Source organism: Paroedura picta, chromosome 4 (assembly GCF_049243985.1).
Source record: "Paroedura picta isolate Pp20150507F chromosome 4, Ppicta_v3.0, whole genome shotgun sequence".
NCBI classification, from domain to species: domain Eukaryota; kingdom Metazoa; phylum Chordata; class Lepidosauria; order Squamata; family Gekkonidae; genus Paroedura; species Paroedura picta.
Window position 1 is genome coordinate 135975109 of NC_135372.1, and position 15111 is coordinate 135990219.

General features: G+C 48.6%; 1 protein-coding gene across 5 annotated transcripts in view; it reads left to right on the top strand.

The window, feature by feature from the left end:
- Positions 1-15111, top strand: part of CDH4 (cadherin 4) — a 911643-nt gene that overhangs the window by 93599 nt on the left and 802933 nt on the right. The gene's annotated exons all lie outside the window — the stretch shown is intronic.

Consider the following 15111-nt stretch of genomic DNA (forward strand, 5'->3'; position numbering starts at 1 on the left):
TAGCTAATTAAGCCAAACATCATCCTGCGAAGTAGGGAAAGGTTAATAGCCACTTCATTTGCCACTCTCAGTAGTAGAATGTACCAACAATTTCAGGCCGTTGACGCCGGTGCTGCGGGAGAATTGAATGTATCCAGGGGAAGAAAAACGTTGCTTGGAAAAAGGAACAGGTGAAAAATGTTGGTACTTTGGTGGAAAGTTCATACATCTGATCTGCAACAGGTGAATGGAAAAATCTGTACAGTGGGGCCATGGGGAATGCTTAGGAAACCATAAGAAAAATGGTGGTGGTGGTGGTGGGGTTAAATACCACTAATAGGGGAATAGGAGCTTGCCAGCACAATAGGGAAGCTAGGCTCCAAGTGGGCACTAGGGGATCCCCTGGTTTTACACCTTATCTCCAGGTGACAGAGATCAGTTCCCCTGAGAAAATGGCTGCTTTGGAGGGGGGACCATAGGATTATACTCCACAGAGGTCCCTCTTCGCCCCCAATCCTGCCCAATCCTGGCACCACCCCAAAAGTCTCCAGGTATTTTGCAAGGTAGAGATGGTCACTCTACTGCCCAAGCAGATGTTATGAGTGACTTTTGGGTGGCATTCAGGGATGGCACTGGCATTCTGTAGGCCCATTTTGGAGCTAAGGGATGCAAGGGGAAGAGGTCAAGTGACTGTAGGGAAAGTTTGTGGGCTTTTATCTCATCTGGTGGGCTTCTTGGAGGTATCCGACTGGCTACTGTGAAAAATGGGATGCTAATCCAGTCAGCCTTTAGACTAATCCAGTGTTCTCCAAATCTTTGAGACAGAGGGCACTGTTGGCCTACTGACAAAATGGCTGCCACGGGAGGTGGTGCCAGCCAGAAAATGGCTGCCAGAGTTTTCCTGCCAGAGTTTTCCCAGTGAGGATCCTTGTGCTGTGGTGGCAGTGTCTGTGCAATCCAAATCCGTGCAGCCTATCAGAAGCCCTTCTGGCCCAAATTTCCACTTGGCCCTGTCCATTTTTAAAAAAATCACTTGACAGGGAACAGGAGAGGTGTTCAGGGGTCCATCTTGGAGACCCCCCCCCCCGGCTTGCCACGATTCTTCCTACAGCTGAACGTTTAAAAATCCGGAGATCTTGTAACAGTTCTCAGATGTATTGTTGAGTTGCACAGTTAGTGTGACTGTTTTTCTGAGATTAGCTGTATAGCAGATAACTATCTAGGGGGGGAAACTGTCTAGAAAAAAAACAGAGGCCGTATTTTTCTTTCAGATCAAAGTCAAAGAGAGAGAGAGAGAGAGAGAGAGAGAGAGAGAGAGAGAGAGAGAGAGAGACGAAAAGCATTTTAAAACTGCTTTTTGCCCCTCTTGTCTTGCAACTCTGCTTCTCTCTTTGGATTAATACGTGGCTTATTTTTCTAGAAAAGGGGGAAAAAACACACACGTCGCGTGTGTGTTTTCAGGCAGCCCCCAAAATTGAGTTTAGTTATGCTAAGATATTGTTTTGGAAGTCTTAAAATTTCACTAATTATCCCCAAAGGGCACCTCAGTTGTCTAAGAGCTCAAGCCGGCTTCTCCTCACCCCTTTTATAATTTCCATTTGCTACCCGCATACCGCCGCGCTAATTGGACCCCGTCTCGATCGCCAACTTTTATCAAAGCAAACGACGCTTTCATGGGTGAAGTTTTCCTGCTGAGGGATACAGTTTCCTTGCAACTTCTGTTGTGTGAGGGTGCTTCTCTCCTCCCTCCACCCCCCCCCCTTCCCGGGCTTTTGGCAAGAAACCTCAACTTTGCTGAAAAGACTTGATTGCGAGTTATGTTTGACTGGCGGTTTGAAGATCTGTCGTGCGTGGTTCGAAGGCAGATGCTGCTGCTTTTGAGATCTTTCCCGGATGATAGACCGTCCAAGACCCGTGCGGAAACGACGCCGAACTCTTGCAGAACTCTTCTGAGGACTCGCAGAAGAAGACATCAATCAAAAAACCGACGTTGATTTCCCATCGGCAGGTTGGGATTTGAGAAATCTGATTGCTTACTGGGTGACTTGAAGGTGGCGTTGGAGGAGACGGGGTGACGCAATCTGGCCAGTGCACAGCCACCCAACATGTGATTGTCTCAGTATCATGGGTTTATTTATTTAATTTGTTGGACCCTGATTCGTTGGACCCAGACTTTCATCCCAGAAGGGACCGTGGAGTAGGTTAGTGAGATCGTTTAGACCAGGGGTAGTCAAACTGCGGCCCTCCAGATGACCATGGACTACAATCCGCATGAACCCCTGCCAGCAAACGCTGTCTGAAGAAGAATAAGAGTGTAAGCCAGGCTTTCTCAACCAGGATTTCATAAAACCATGGTGTTTCTTGCCAGTCCTGGAAGGGTTTCCTGGATGAGTGGGAGTTAATTCATTTTGAATACATTTTAAAAATTGGAGACATTTATCGGGTGATATTGACCACATATGGCCATGTCAACTCTCCCCTCCCAAAATGGCCAATGATTGGCCTGAAGGAGATGAGAAGAGGAGGGGCCCCAGGTGGGCGTGTCCACAGCTCTGCTTCCCAAACATATTCAGCACAATTGCACCACTTCTGGGGTTTATCGAAGCCTGAAGACTATTTCATGGATGTCTCAATGGTAAAATAGTTGAGAAAGTCTGGTGTGGGCAAAAGTTCCCTTGCGTATCTAGCGTCTACGACAATAAGCATAAATAATAGAGAACACCAGGGCAGATTGATTTTATGTCAAGGTGATTTCAGCTAGCCAAGTGAAAAGACTGATACAATAAGTGATCTAAACTGAGTTTCCCATTTTGTACTTCATGCCTTTTCATAACTGGCAACGATTTATCAAGCGTTCTTCCACAATTAAAACAGGTGGATTTTCAATGAACCTTTGTAGCATCTTAATGCAACTCAACACCTATATCCTTTGGTTGTACAGATGATGTGGAAAAAAGGGGACAAAAACCTCAACTTGAAAATCAAGCCAGGAAACCAAAAGCCGAGGTACTAAAAAAAACCCCCTAATAATACCACTAATAATACCACTATACCAAATTCCTGGGGCACACCTCTAACATCGCTATGGGCTCCCTGCTTACCCCACATCTGTGGTCTCCAGCCAGATTGTGAGCTGTCATCTCAAGCTAGGCCATATTTGACACCATAATTGGCATATTTGACACCATAATTGGCATATGTGGCTCTTTAGGCTTTGTTTTTAGGGTATAATGATTACAGTAACACATAGAATCATAGAACCATAGAGTTGGAAGGGGCCATACAGGCCATTTAGTCCAACCCCCTGCTCAACGCAGGATCAGCCCTAAGCATCCTAAAGCATCCAAGAAAAGTGTGTATCCAACCTTTGCTTGAAGACTGCCAGTGAGGGGGAGCTCCCCACCTCCTTAGGCAGCCTATTCCACTGCTGAACTACTCTGACTGTGAGAATTTTTTCCTGATATCTAGCCTATATTGTTGTACTTGAAGTTTAAACCCATTACTGCGTGTCCTCTCCTCTGTAGCCAACAGAAACAGCATCCTGCCCTCCTCCAAGTGACAACCTTTCAAATACTTAAAGAGGGCTATCATGTCCCCTCTCAACCTCCTTTTCTCCAGGCTGAACATTCCCAAGTCCCTCAACCTATCTTCATAGGGCTTGGTCCCTTGGCCCCAGATCATCCTCGTCGCTCTCCTCTGTACCCTTTCAATTTTATCTACGTCCTTCTTGAAGTGAGGCCTCCAGAACTGCACACAGTACTCCAGGTGTGGTCTGACCAGTGCCATATACAATGGGACTATGACATCTTGTGATTTTGATGTGATGCCCCTGTTGATACAGCCCAAAATGGCATTCACCTTTTTTTTGTCTTCTATTTTGTCTTCAAAACACGTTTTGTCTTCTATTTGAATTTGTCTCTCAGTAGGATATAATGAAAGCCAGCATGGCATAGTGGTTAGGAGCACGGACTTCTAATCTGGCCAGCTGGGTGACCTTGGGCTAGTCACAGCCCTGATAAAGCTGTTCTGACTGAGCAGTAATATCAGGGCTCTCTCAGCCTCACCCACCTCACAGGGTGTCTGTTGTGGGGAGAGGAAAGGGAAGGTGACTGTAAGCCGCTTTGAGCCTCCTTCGGGTAGAGAAAAGCGGCATATAAGAACCAACTCTTCTTCTTCTTCAGTAATCTCAGGGCTCTCTCAGCCTCACCCACCTCACAGGGTGTCTGCTGTGGGGAGAGGAAAGGGAAGGTGACTGTAAGCCGCTTTGAGCCTCCTTCGGGTAGAGAAAAGCGGCATATAAGAACCAACTCTTCTTCTTCAGTAATCTCAGGGCTCTCTCAGCCTCGCCTCCCTCACAGGGTGTCTGTTGTGGGGAGAGGAAAGGGAAGATGATAGTAAGCCACTTTGAGACTCCTTCAGGTAGAGAATATGCTGCCTCAGAGGGTGGTGGAGTCTCCTCCGTTGGAAGTTTTTAGAAGGAGACTGGATGTGCACCTGTCAGGAGTGTGTGATTTTTAATTCCCCGAGAAGTTGGGGGGGCTGGACAGGATGGCCTTTGGTAGTCTCTCCCAGCTCTGTGTGATTCTGTGATTCTGATTCTAATTCGCTTCCCAGGAACGTGAGATGTGAAGAGAAAGATGGCCATTGAATTATTTGAAAGAACCATCTTGAATTCATTTTTATGTCAGCGGTGTAGAAACGGGCCTCTTTTCTCATCCTCCAGGTATATCCGAAGCCGCCTAATGCATTCTTCGACAGTCTGAGCCAGCAGCCCTCCCCTGCACTAAATCCAGTGCTATTTCCTCCTTCAGCATCAGGGGACCCAAATAAGTCTTTAACATGCTTTACGCTGTTTTCATAAATCTAATCTGCAAAACCGGGTCACGTTAAAAACAACTTTTCTTCTAATTACAGAAAGATTTTTATGGAACCTGCATTATACCTATAGATCATAATACTTTAAAAAAAAAAGAAGAGAGACTATTAAGATTTTACACTTCAGGAATTTACAGGCAATGGGGAACATTGGAAGCCTGATGTTATTTTCTGAGAATCATATCTGCATTAGGAAGATAAAGGACAATTTAGGAAGATTACAAAAGCCATGATTTAGAGTACAACATAAAACTCTGCTGTGGACTAATTCGCAGTGCCAGCTGCTGCTAAAGCTTCTTAATCTTTATCTAGTTCAATTAAAATCTGAATGTTTGGGATTTCATTAACAACTGGGGACTTGGGAATGACTTGCTCTCCTACACTCAAGGCAGCCGCGGTAGCCGGCGGCTTACGGTGTGTTATTGGGGAAGGTTCCCTCCCCTAACGTCTTCAGGTAGACTCGAGATATAATTAAAACTTAAGAACTTAAAGGATAATGTAGAAGCAAAAGCGGATTATTTTAATTTTGCTGTCGGATCCAATTGGCCGAAAGGAAGGAGTTGCCGAAGGAGGCGGGGGGTGGGGGTGGTTTTGCAAATCAAAGGATGTTGAGGGACGAAAAAGGCTCAGGAAGTTTTCGCTCAGGTGTTTCCAACCTTGTGGCTTAAAACAGTTTTAGTGACCAATTTCTGGCCCTTGGGAATTCCGGGGATATTAATTATAGGGGAGTTGGGGGGGGGCACGTAGAACTTAGTGGTGGCATTATCAATCCCCTCACTCAAGGGTTATATTTTAAAGCAGGAATGCCGGTCCTCCTGCTATAATGGGAGATCTCACGGTATCCTTGCTCTTTGTTTCGGAATGCCTCGGGTGCGGGCAGAAGAAAATGGGAGGGTGAGTTTATGCTAGGGCAGTGGTCCCCAGCCTTTTTGAGGCTGGGGACCGGCAGGGCAACTGTCCGCCGTGCATGCCACGCATGCGTGCCCGCGCCCGTGCATTGCGCCCGCGCGGCTGGGCCGCGCATACGTACATGACCATACGTGGCCAAAATCGTGCATGCGCGGCACCTCGCACATGCTTGCAAGTGCTGCGCATGCACAATTTTGTGCCCGGACGCAGCCCTGATTCCCTCTCCCCCCTCCCACAGTAAGAAGCTTTTTACTGCGGGGGGGGGGCGGGGAGAGGGAGCCACGGCCCGGCACTAGTCCACGGGCCGCGGGTTGCGGACCACTGTGCTAGGGTACTGATGTCACTTCTGGTCAAAACTGGAAGTGATAAAAGCAGATGGTCAAGAACAGGGGTTCCCAACTAGTGCCCCATGAGCTCTCAGTTCTGTGGGGGGTTCCCTTCCCAGGGTCTCCCCCGCCATTCCCCTATAAATATCCTGCCTTAATGGACTCAGTGGCAGGTTGTTTCCAGCTTTGATGTGAAAACAGGGAACTGGCCCCTTCCATTGACCTGGGGGGGTCACATTCTTGACTGTTAAAGGGGGAGGAGCCTGGACACTTACTCCTGCCTCAGTCTTTGTTCTCTCCTCTCCCCCCCCCCCCCCAGTACTCCTCTGGTGTGGCCAGCTGACTTCACTTCCAGGCCATTTCCAGGCCTCCTTGAAGCCTGAAAAATATTCCAGGGGCTTCTCTGCAGTGAAAAGGTTGAACAAGGCTGCTCCGAATTTACAAGAACTCTATAAATTATTGAGTTTTTGCAAATGCTAGACTAGAACATCTGAAAGTGTCACTTCCAGTTTGCATAGAAAGTGATGTGAGCCTGCTGACGCTGCAGGCCCTGCCTCCAACCTTCTCCCAGGGGTTCCTGGCCATGATCCGGCAACCCGATATTTGGGGGTGAGGTGGGGAAGAAGAAGAAGAAGAGTTGGTTCTTATATGCCGCTTTTCCCTACCCGAAGGAGGCTCAAAGCGGCTTACAGTCGCCTTCCCATTCCTCTCCCCACAACAGACACCCTGTGGGGTGGGTAAGGCTGAGAGAGCCCTGATATCACTGCCCAGTCAGAACAGTTTTATCAGTGCTGTGGTGAGCCCAAGGTCACCCAGCTGGCTGCATGTGGGGGAGTGCAGAATCGAACCCGGCATGCCAGATTAGAAGTCCGCACTCCTAACCACTACACCAAACTGGCTCTCCACTACACCAAACTGGGAGAAGCCATGAGAGCATTGTGTTATGTAGCAGCCCTGGGGAAGGGTGAACCTCTCTCTCTGCATGTTCTTTGCAAAATGGCTATACAGTCTCCTGTTCACTTTCTATATAAATGTCTATTAATTATACATTTTGGACAATCTGCAAGCTGGCCCTTCTAAAATTAAACTTAGTAAAGGGAGGCACAAGTACTTAATCATTTAATACTTTCATGTGAAAATAATTAATTTCCATTAATACTTCTAGGTTAATTCTTCTCGGTGTGATGTTTCCCCCTCTCTCTCAGAAGTTAGCATTGTGGTATAAATACATTAGAGAGTATTATAAATTTGGCCTTGCCCCAAATCTCTGAAATTTACATTTGAAAAAATAGTGGAAATGAGCCGTACCTAAAGCAGCCATTCTCCATGGAGGCCATATGCCCCCCTGGGGGTCTCTGGCACATTGGAGGGGGGCACAGACTGAAAAATGTGAGAAGGGGAGCCTATGGGGGTTATGGGGGGGGGCTGGTAACCGAACTGACAAAATACCCTTTTTTTATCATGTATGACATGATTACGAGCCTCTTGTGGCGCAGAGTGGTAAGGCAGCAGACATGCAGTCTGAAGCTCTGCCCATGAGGCTGGGAGTTCGATCCCAGCAGCCGGCTCAAGGTTGACTCAGCCTTCCATCCTTCCGAGGTCGGTAAAATGAGTACCCAGCTTGCTGGGGGGGTAAACGGTCATGACTGGGGAAGGCACTGGCAAACCACCCCGTATTGAGTCTGCCATGAAAACGCTAGAGGGCGTCACCCCAAGGGTCAGACATGACTCGGTGCTTGCACAGGGGATACCTTTACCTTTTTATGACATCATGAATTCCTAGAAAGTCCAACCTCCATCAAGGGGAGAATTATTTTTAAATCCATTCCTTTATGTGTGCTTGAGTTAATGCATTTATTTATTTTATTTATTATTATATATTCATATACTGCCCTCCCCTGAGGCTCAGGGCGGTTTACATTGAACTGGAGATGAAGAAAATGAATGCTTCTCTTGGCCTAATATTATTAAAAAATCTCTCTTGAATATGTGTAACAATGAACATTGAGTATAGTTAGTGCACTCGTAGTGTAGGCCTTTTTTAGCCTAGCTTACTGCACAAGTGGCCAACCTCCTGGAGGGACCCTGGTGTGAGAGAAGAGCTTCTAAAAGGGGCATGGCCAAAGAAGAAAGGCTGAGAATGGCTGACCGACACCATCTCTCACAGATAAAGCCGTAAAGGCAAGCTTTTCCTTTCACAGACAGCTGGTTCCATGGCTAAACTGTTTGTTTTAGTAAAGAAGAGCTAAAGGGGCTATGGCTCAGTGGTAGAGCATCTGTTTGGCATGCAGAAGGTCCCGGGTTCGATCCCTGGCATCTCCAGCTAAAACAATCAAGTGCTAGGGGATGCAAGTGACCGCAAGTGACACGTTCAGATGCTCTAGGGCAGTGGTCCGGAACCTTTTTCAGGCTGCGGACCGGTGGAGGGGGAGGGCGATCCGGGTGCCGCGCAGCCGCGGCTGCAGGGGGGGAGAGGGAACCGCGGCCCGGTGCCGAGGCCTTCGCGGCCCGGAACCGGGCTGTGGCCCGGTGGTTGGGGACCACTGCTCTAGGGGATGGTAATATATTCTGCCTGAGACCCTGGAGAGCTGCTGCTGGTCTGAGTAGACAATATTGACCTTCATGGACCGCCTGAGTGCTCCAGAATAACGTCTAACCCAGAATGGCCTAACCCAGAACTGACAGCCCTACACCGAAACCGACCCCTCATGTCTTCTTTCAAAACAGGGATGTTTTTGAACATTCAGGAATGGTGAGCTGCACAGTTCGGTGGTCGCGAGCATTAAACCAAGAAAAGTATTTCTGTTCTCTTTCTTTCCCTCCCCCTTACAAGTTTGAAAGGAGAATATCTGGGGGAAAAAATACTTCTGTCTGTTCTGCTCTGGCCTCCCTGTGAAGTTTTTGTAGCGCCGGGACTCGAGACTTCAAAGATCGCTAAGCTAAGAGCCGGTGGGCTTGCATTTCTACAGCAAACATGGCAGGCAGTGGTGCCCTTGGGCTAGGTGAAATCTGACATCCATCTCTCCTTTTCAGAATGATGCTGGGTACAGAACTTTCCTTTGCGGTCTGAAGCTTCTTGTAAAACCACAGCCACCCTGTAACTTTCCCGAGGGACGAATGATGGACTTGTCCCCTCCTGTTGACAAGTGACGAAGAGTCGGCTGGTGGTCTGTTCTTAAATCTGGGGTGCATAAGTCAAGGGAAAGGGACCTGGTTCACTTCCAGGGATTTAGGCTTGGTTGATGTTGGCTGACAGCAGTGCTTCTCGACCTTCCTAATGCCGTGACTCTTTAATAAAAGGTAAAGGTATCCCCTGTGCAAGCACCGGGTCATGTCTGACCCATGGGGTGACGCCCCATGGCGTTTTCTAGCGTTTTCATGGCAGACTCAATACGGGGTGGTTTGCCAGTGCCTTCCCCAGTCATTACCATTTACCCCCCAGCAAGCTGGGTCCTCATTTTACCGACCTTGGAAGGATGGAAGGCTGAGTCAACCTTGAGCCGTTGGCTGGGATTGAACTCCCAGCCTCATGGGCAGAGCTTCAGACTGCATGTCTGCTGCCTTACCACCCTGCGCCACAAGAGGCTCATAATAGACTCTTTAACAGAGTTCCTCTAATAGGACAGTGACGAGCCCACGGTCACCCAGCTGCATGCATGTGGAGGAACGGGGAATCAAACACAGCTTGCCAGATTAGATGCCACCGCTGTTAACCTATGCCGTACGGAAGGAGGACTTGGAGAGATAAGATCATTTTTCTGAATTGTTTCTTACAACCCCCCTTGAATACATGTGTATCTCTTGGGGGATAAGTACACATGAGCTTCTTGATCAGAACTACTGTCCCCCAGTATTTATGCAAGCCATTCCCTCTTGAATACATTTGTCCACCAATCTCCATACATGCACTGGAGGCTCTGGTTCTCCAGGACTGTTTTCCTGGGGCGGGGCATTTCCCTTCCAATCTTGTTTAGATTAATAGGCAGCCCCAGGGTGACAATTAGAGCAGCATGTCCTCATTTTTGGAGTACATGGCTTCTGGGAATGAGGGTTGCCTTAAGCTGGTTCAGTGCCGCTGCATTCCCCGTCACTCGCCCCCTCCAAACTCGATGATGGAAATAAAACGAAAGTTGCTGATTTATCACAAACAGCTCGTTGAAAATGGCTGGCCAGGGAGGAGCGTGGGGCTCCTCGGCCAGTCATGACTGCAGATGCGTGTCTCTGCTCTTGGCGCCAGCCCTGAGAAGCCGTGCCAACAAATTTATCTTACAGGAATAATAAGGTATGTATTTATCTGTAATTATTCTCTTAACTTCATCAGCTTCCCATTAATGGCGTTCGTTGCATCTTTTTCGTCCCCTGGGTCTCTCTTTCAAATACTTCTGAAATTTTAATTTCTGTTTAATGAGGGAGATGCCACCTGTTGTTGGTATCTTTAGCAATAAGACGTAGAAGTGGCAGCAGAGGAAAACAGGTTCTGGATGGGTAGTTGTGTTGGTCCGCAGTCAAAGATTGGGGTCCTGGGGCACCTTAAAGATCAGCAAGATTACCAGGGAGTAAACTTCCAAAGTGTAGAGGGGACATGATTGCTGTCTTGACGTATTTGAAAGGTTGTCACTTAGAGGAGGACAGAGGTGCCTGCTGGCAGCAGAAGAAAGGGATTAAACTATGAGTGTAGTAATATCTGCTAGATATCAGGAACTACAGTAAAAGAATCATAGAATCATAGAGTTGGAAGGTACCTCCTGGGTCATCTAGTCCAACCTCCTGCACCATGCAGGACACTCACAACCCTCTTGCTCACCCACTGTAACCTGCCACCCCCTTGAGCCTTCACAGAATCAGCCTCTCTGTCAGATGACCAGAGTAGTTCAGCAGTGGAAGGGGCTGCCTAAGGAGGCAAGGAGCTACCCCTCACAGGCAATCTTCAAGCAGCGGCTGGACAGATCCTTCTCCTGGATGCTTGAGGCTGATCCTGCGTTGAGCAGTGGGTTGGGCCAGATGGTCTGTATGGCCCCCTCCAACTCTAGCATTCTATGACTCAGGGCTTTGACTCTTGAATTTTATCCCCCAGGTAACTTGTTGATCTTTGAGGCGCTTCTATACTCAAACCTAGTAAGGAAGACTATGAAGATACCTTTCAGCCTGATTTGGTGGACTTCAGCATTCACACGGAGAAAGTCGATTCCTTGCAGAATTCAGATCTAGGGTCAACCGTGGCAATGCCGGGACTCTCCCAGCTTGTTATTGGCCCCACACCCTAAGCAGGCCACACTCTGAGCCTCATTAAGGCATGGCTATATTTCAGGAGAGAGACTCTTGTGGCGCAGAGTGGTAAGGAAGCAGAAATGCAGTCTGAAAGCTCTGCCCACGAGGGTGAGAGTTCAATCCCAGCAGCCGGCTCAAGGTTGACTCAGCCTTCTATCCTTCCGAGGTCGGTAAAAGGAGTACCCAGCTTGCTGGGGGGTAAACGGTAATGACTGGGGAAGGCACTGGCAAACCACCCCGTATTGAGTCTGCCATGAAAACGCCAGAGGGCGTCATCCCAAGGGTCAGGCATGACCCAGTGCTTGCACAGGGGATACCTTTACCTTTATATTTCAGGATATATTTTCCGCAAAGACAGTGCAAAGGGTGATGATAAATCCTTGGTCCCAGGCTGTGTTTTGATCCTCGTTTCCCTATAGCTGTATGATCTACCTGCAAGAATATACTGGCTCTGTTTCTACAAAAAACCAAGCATGGGCACATTCCCTGAAGTCCATCAGTATTGGCCAAATGCTCGAGTGAGAACAAGGCATCCAGTGCTTCACCTATCCCTTGTCCATCTGTCTGTGCTGCTTTTTCTGGAAATCCACCAGTCGTTCGGTCTCGGAAGGAATGCAGACGTTCGCTTCGGTTCCAGGACTTAACTGACCACGGGAATATGCAAAAGGTCTCATGTTAGAGGCATGCTCTTGGAGCTAGATTGGGCTTTTCTGGGGATAAAAAAAGAGAACATTAGACAGAGGAAAAGAGCAACATCTGACTTTTCTTTCCAGGGAGCCCCAGAGCCTGATTTTTCAAAGCATGCTTTTGAAAATAATGCTGCAGGCGCTATTCAGGCTTTTTCCGATGGCAGTAAAGAGATAGATAGATAAATAGCATATTTAAGTTGTACGTCATAAACGCAATATGTTGAAGTAGGAAGGGTATTGCATGCAAGCAGTAAATAGCCATCAAGGGGGCTGTGGGCTTTTGTGCTCTCTACGACCCATTATGCACCATGGCAGCTACTCCGGGCTGCCGCTGTGCCGTTCTGGTGGGGCACACAGCCCTGCCTTCTCCTATGTATGCACAGGAGTGGGACTCCCCTGGCATATGCTGGCCGCCCCGGCGCAATGGCCCCACGCAAGCAACACAGGGCCGGAATCTCCAGGAACACTTTGAAGTGGCAGCAGCAGGGATCGGGGGCAGGGGGCCCCCACTGCACAATAGTGGGGAGCTGCATGCTGGTCTTCCACCATGGTGGAGGTGGGGGGATGCCCGTCAGCTCTACGGAGCTGCGGAACTGACAGAGGTGAGAGGTGTCCCTGAAGGGGACAGGGCTAGCCCGACCTAGCCCTCACCCGCACCCTAAGGAGACCCGGGCCATCAGAAGAACCCACTTTTTGTTAACGCGGGTCTTCCGAGGGCATGGGTCAGGCATTGACATCATGCATAATCGGGGATTTTCCCCAAAGCCTCATTGCCGCCATTACAGGCATTCTGGTCCGTGCGGAATCAGTCTATCGGGGGTTTACTGGGGGGATCTTCTTGCTGGCACCGTTCCACTTCCATTCACATGGCTGGAGGGGAAGATACGGTGGCCAATGGCGGCCTGCCAGCAGAGTTCCGATGTGCTGATTTTGCTTCTGAACATTCAGAGAGTTATGTCAGCTTGACGCTGGGGACACTTGAGCAACGAGCTGACCTTGCTTCTGGGCACACAGGAAATGACATCAATGTGTTACTAGTTATCAGGCGCACCTGGCCCCCCTGCTTCCATGGCATGGAGTCAACCAGTGTAGGACTGAGGATGCTGGACTACGTCTATCACTGGTCCGATCCCAGCGTGGGTGCTCAGATGGTTTTGTTCTCTGGTATATACCTGGTGCTGTTTGGTATTATGCTTCCTGCTGAAACAATTTTCCCCCAATCAGAACTCCTGACAGCATGTGGCTAGACCATGTGCATCTGAATTGCACTCTTCTCATGAAATCAGTACAGATTTTGTGATTAGTTCAAATATCCAAGGTATTGTCCATTTTGGTGAGTGTTAAAGGTAAAGGTATCCCCTGTGCAAGCACTGAGTCATGTCTGACCCTTGGGGTGACGCCCTCTAGTGTTTTCATGGCAGACTCAATACGGGGTGGTTCGCCAGTGCCTTCCCCAGTCATTACCGTTTACCCCCCAGCAAGCTGGGTACTCATCTTACCGACCTCGGAAGGATGGAAGGCTGAGTCGACCTTGAGCCGGCTGCTGGGTTCGAACTCCCAGCCTCATGGGCAGAGCTTTCAGACTGCATGTCTGCTGCGTTACCACTCTGCGCCACAAGAGGCTCTTTGGTGAGTGTTAAGGGTATATAAATAGCAAAATGGGAGGAGGAGGAGGAGGAAGAGGAGTTGGTGTTGGTTTTTATACCTTGTTTTTCACTACCTTGAAGGAGTCAAAAGCGGCTTCCAATCGCCTTCCCTTTCCCTCCTCAGAACAAACACCCTTTTGAGGGATGTGTGACCAAGATCAGCTCTAATAGGACTGTGATCAGCCCAAAGCAACCCAGCTGGCTACATGGGAAGGAGTGGGGAATCAAACCCAGCTCTCCAGATTAGAAACTACTGCTCTTAACCACTACACCAAGCGGGCTTCTGCCCTAGATCACAACAACAATCCGGGTCTGGACCAAGATTTTTTTCATTATGGAATATCTCCCCCCAGTTGAACCAACCAAACCACTCTGGGTCATAAGAGATTCTCCTAAATCTCAGGAAACTGCCTGGTTAGTATGGAGGCCAGCTCTGGGTGGGGGAAGAATCTGGAAAGTTTGAGGACGGACCCAAGGGTGAGGAGAGGAGGGTTTACAGAAGAGTGTGAACTCTTCAGGATATAATGCCATGAAGTCCCCCCTTCAGAGCAGCAATTTTCCCCAGGGAAACTGTTCTTGGTCACCCGGATACCAATGATAATAGCAGGAGTTCTTCAGGCCCCACATGGAGGTCAGCCCCACTGGTTAGATGTGCGGTACCCCTGTGATTCAGCTACTCATATAGCTGCTTCAGGAGCCTCTTGTGGCGCAAAGTGGTAAGCAGCAGAAATGTTGTCTGAAAGTTCTGCCCATGAGGCTGGGAGTTCAATCCCAGCAGCCGGCTCAAGGTTGACTCAGCCTTCCATCCTTCCGAGGTTGGTCAAATGAGGACCCAGCTTGCTGGGGGGGAAACGGTAATGACTGGGGAAGGCACTGGCAAACTATCCCGTATTGAGTCTGCCATGAAAATGCTAGAGGGCGTCATCCCAAGGGTCAGACATGACTTGGTGCTTGCACAGGGGATACCTTTACCTTTATAGCTACTTTGAGATGATTTTTAAGGGAAAGGGGATAAAGCCCTCCATTTATTGTTATCAGACCCCTGGTGAGCTCTTTGGCTGATGAACAGGAAGTCACACGGATACTCAATGCAGTGTTAATAATTAAGATGCAAGGAGCTGATTTTTGCTTGCTCTTCCGAGCCATTCCTTAAAAAAAAAATGCACCTGGAATCTAGGGGGATTAAAGGCGTGTTAAGTGGCAAGGGATATAGGAATGGTAATTGCATTGTAACTACTCCAGTTTTATTGAATTGTAAAGTAAACAGTCATGTAAAACCTGTGTAAGTTGCTGATGCATAAGCTAACGCTGCCCCAGGGCTGCATTAACCTATACGTCCTGTCCTTGTGAATTTTCCTGCCTGCTTTTTTTTCCCTCCCACGTTGGGGTTTGTTGCACTCTGTCCTCTCTCCTTTTGAT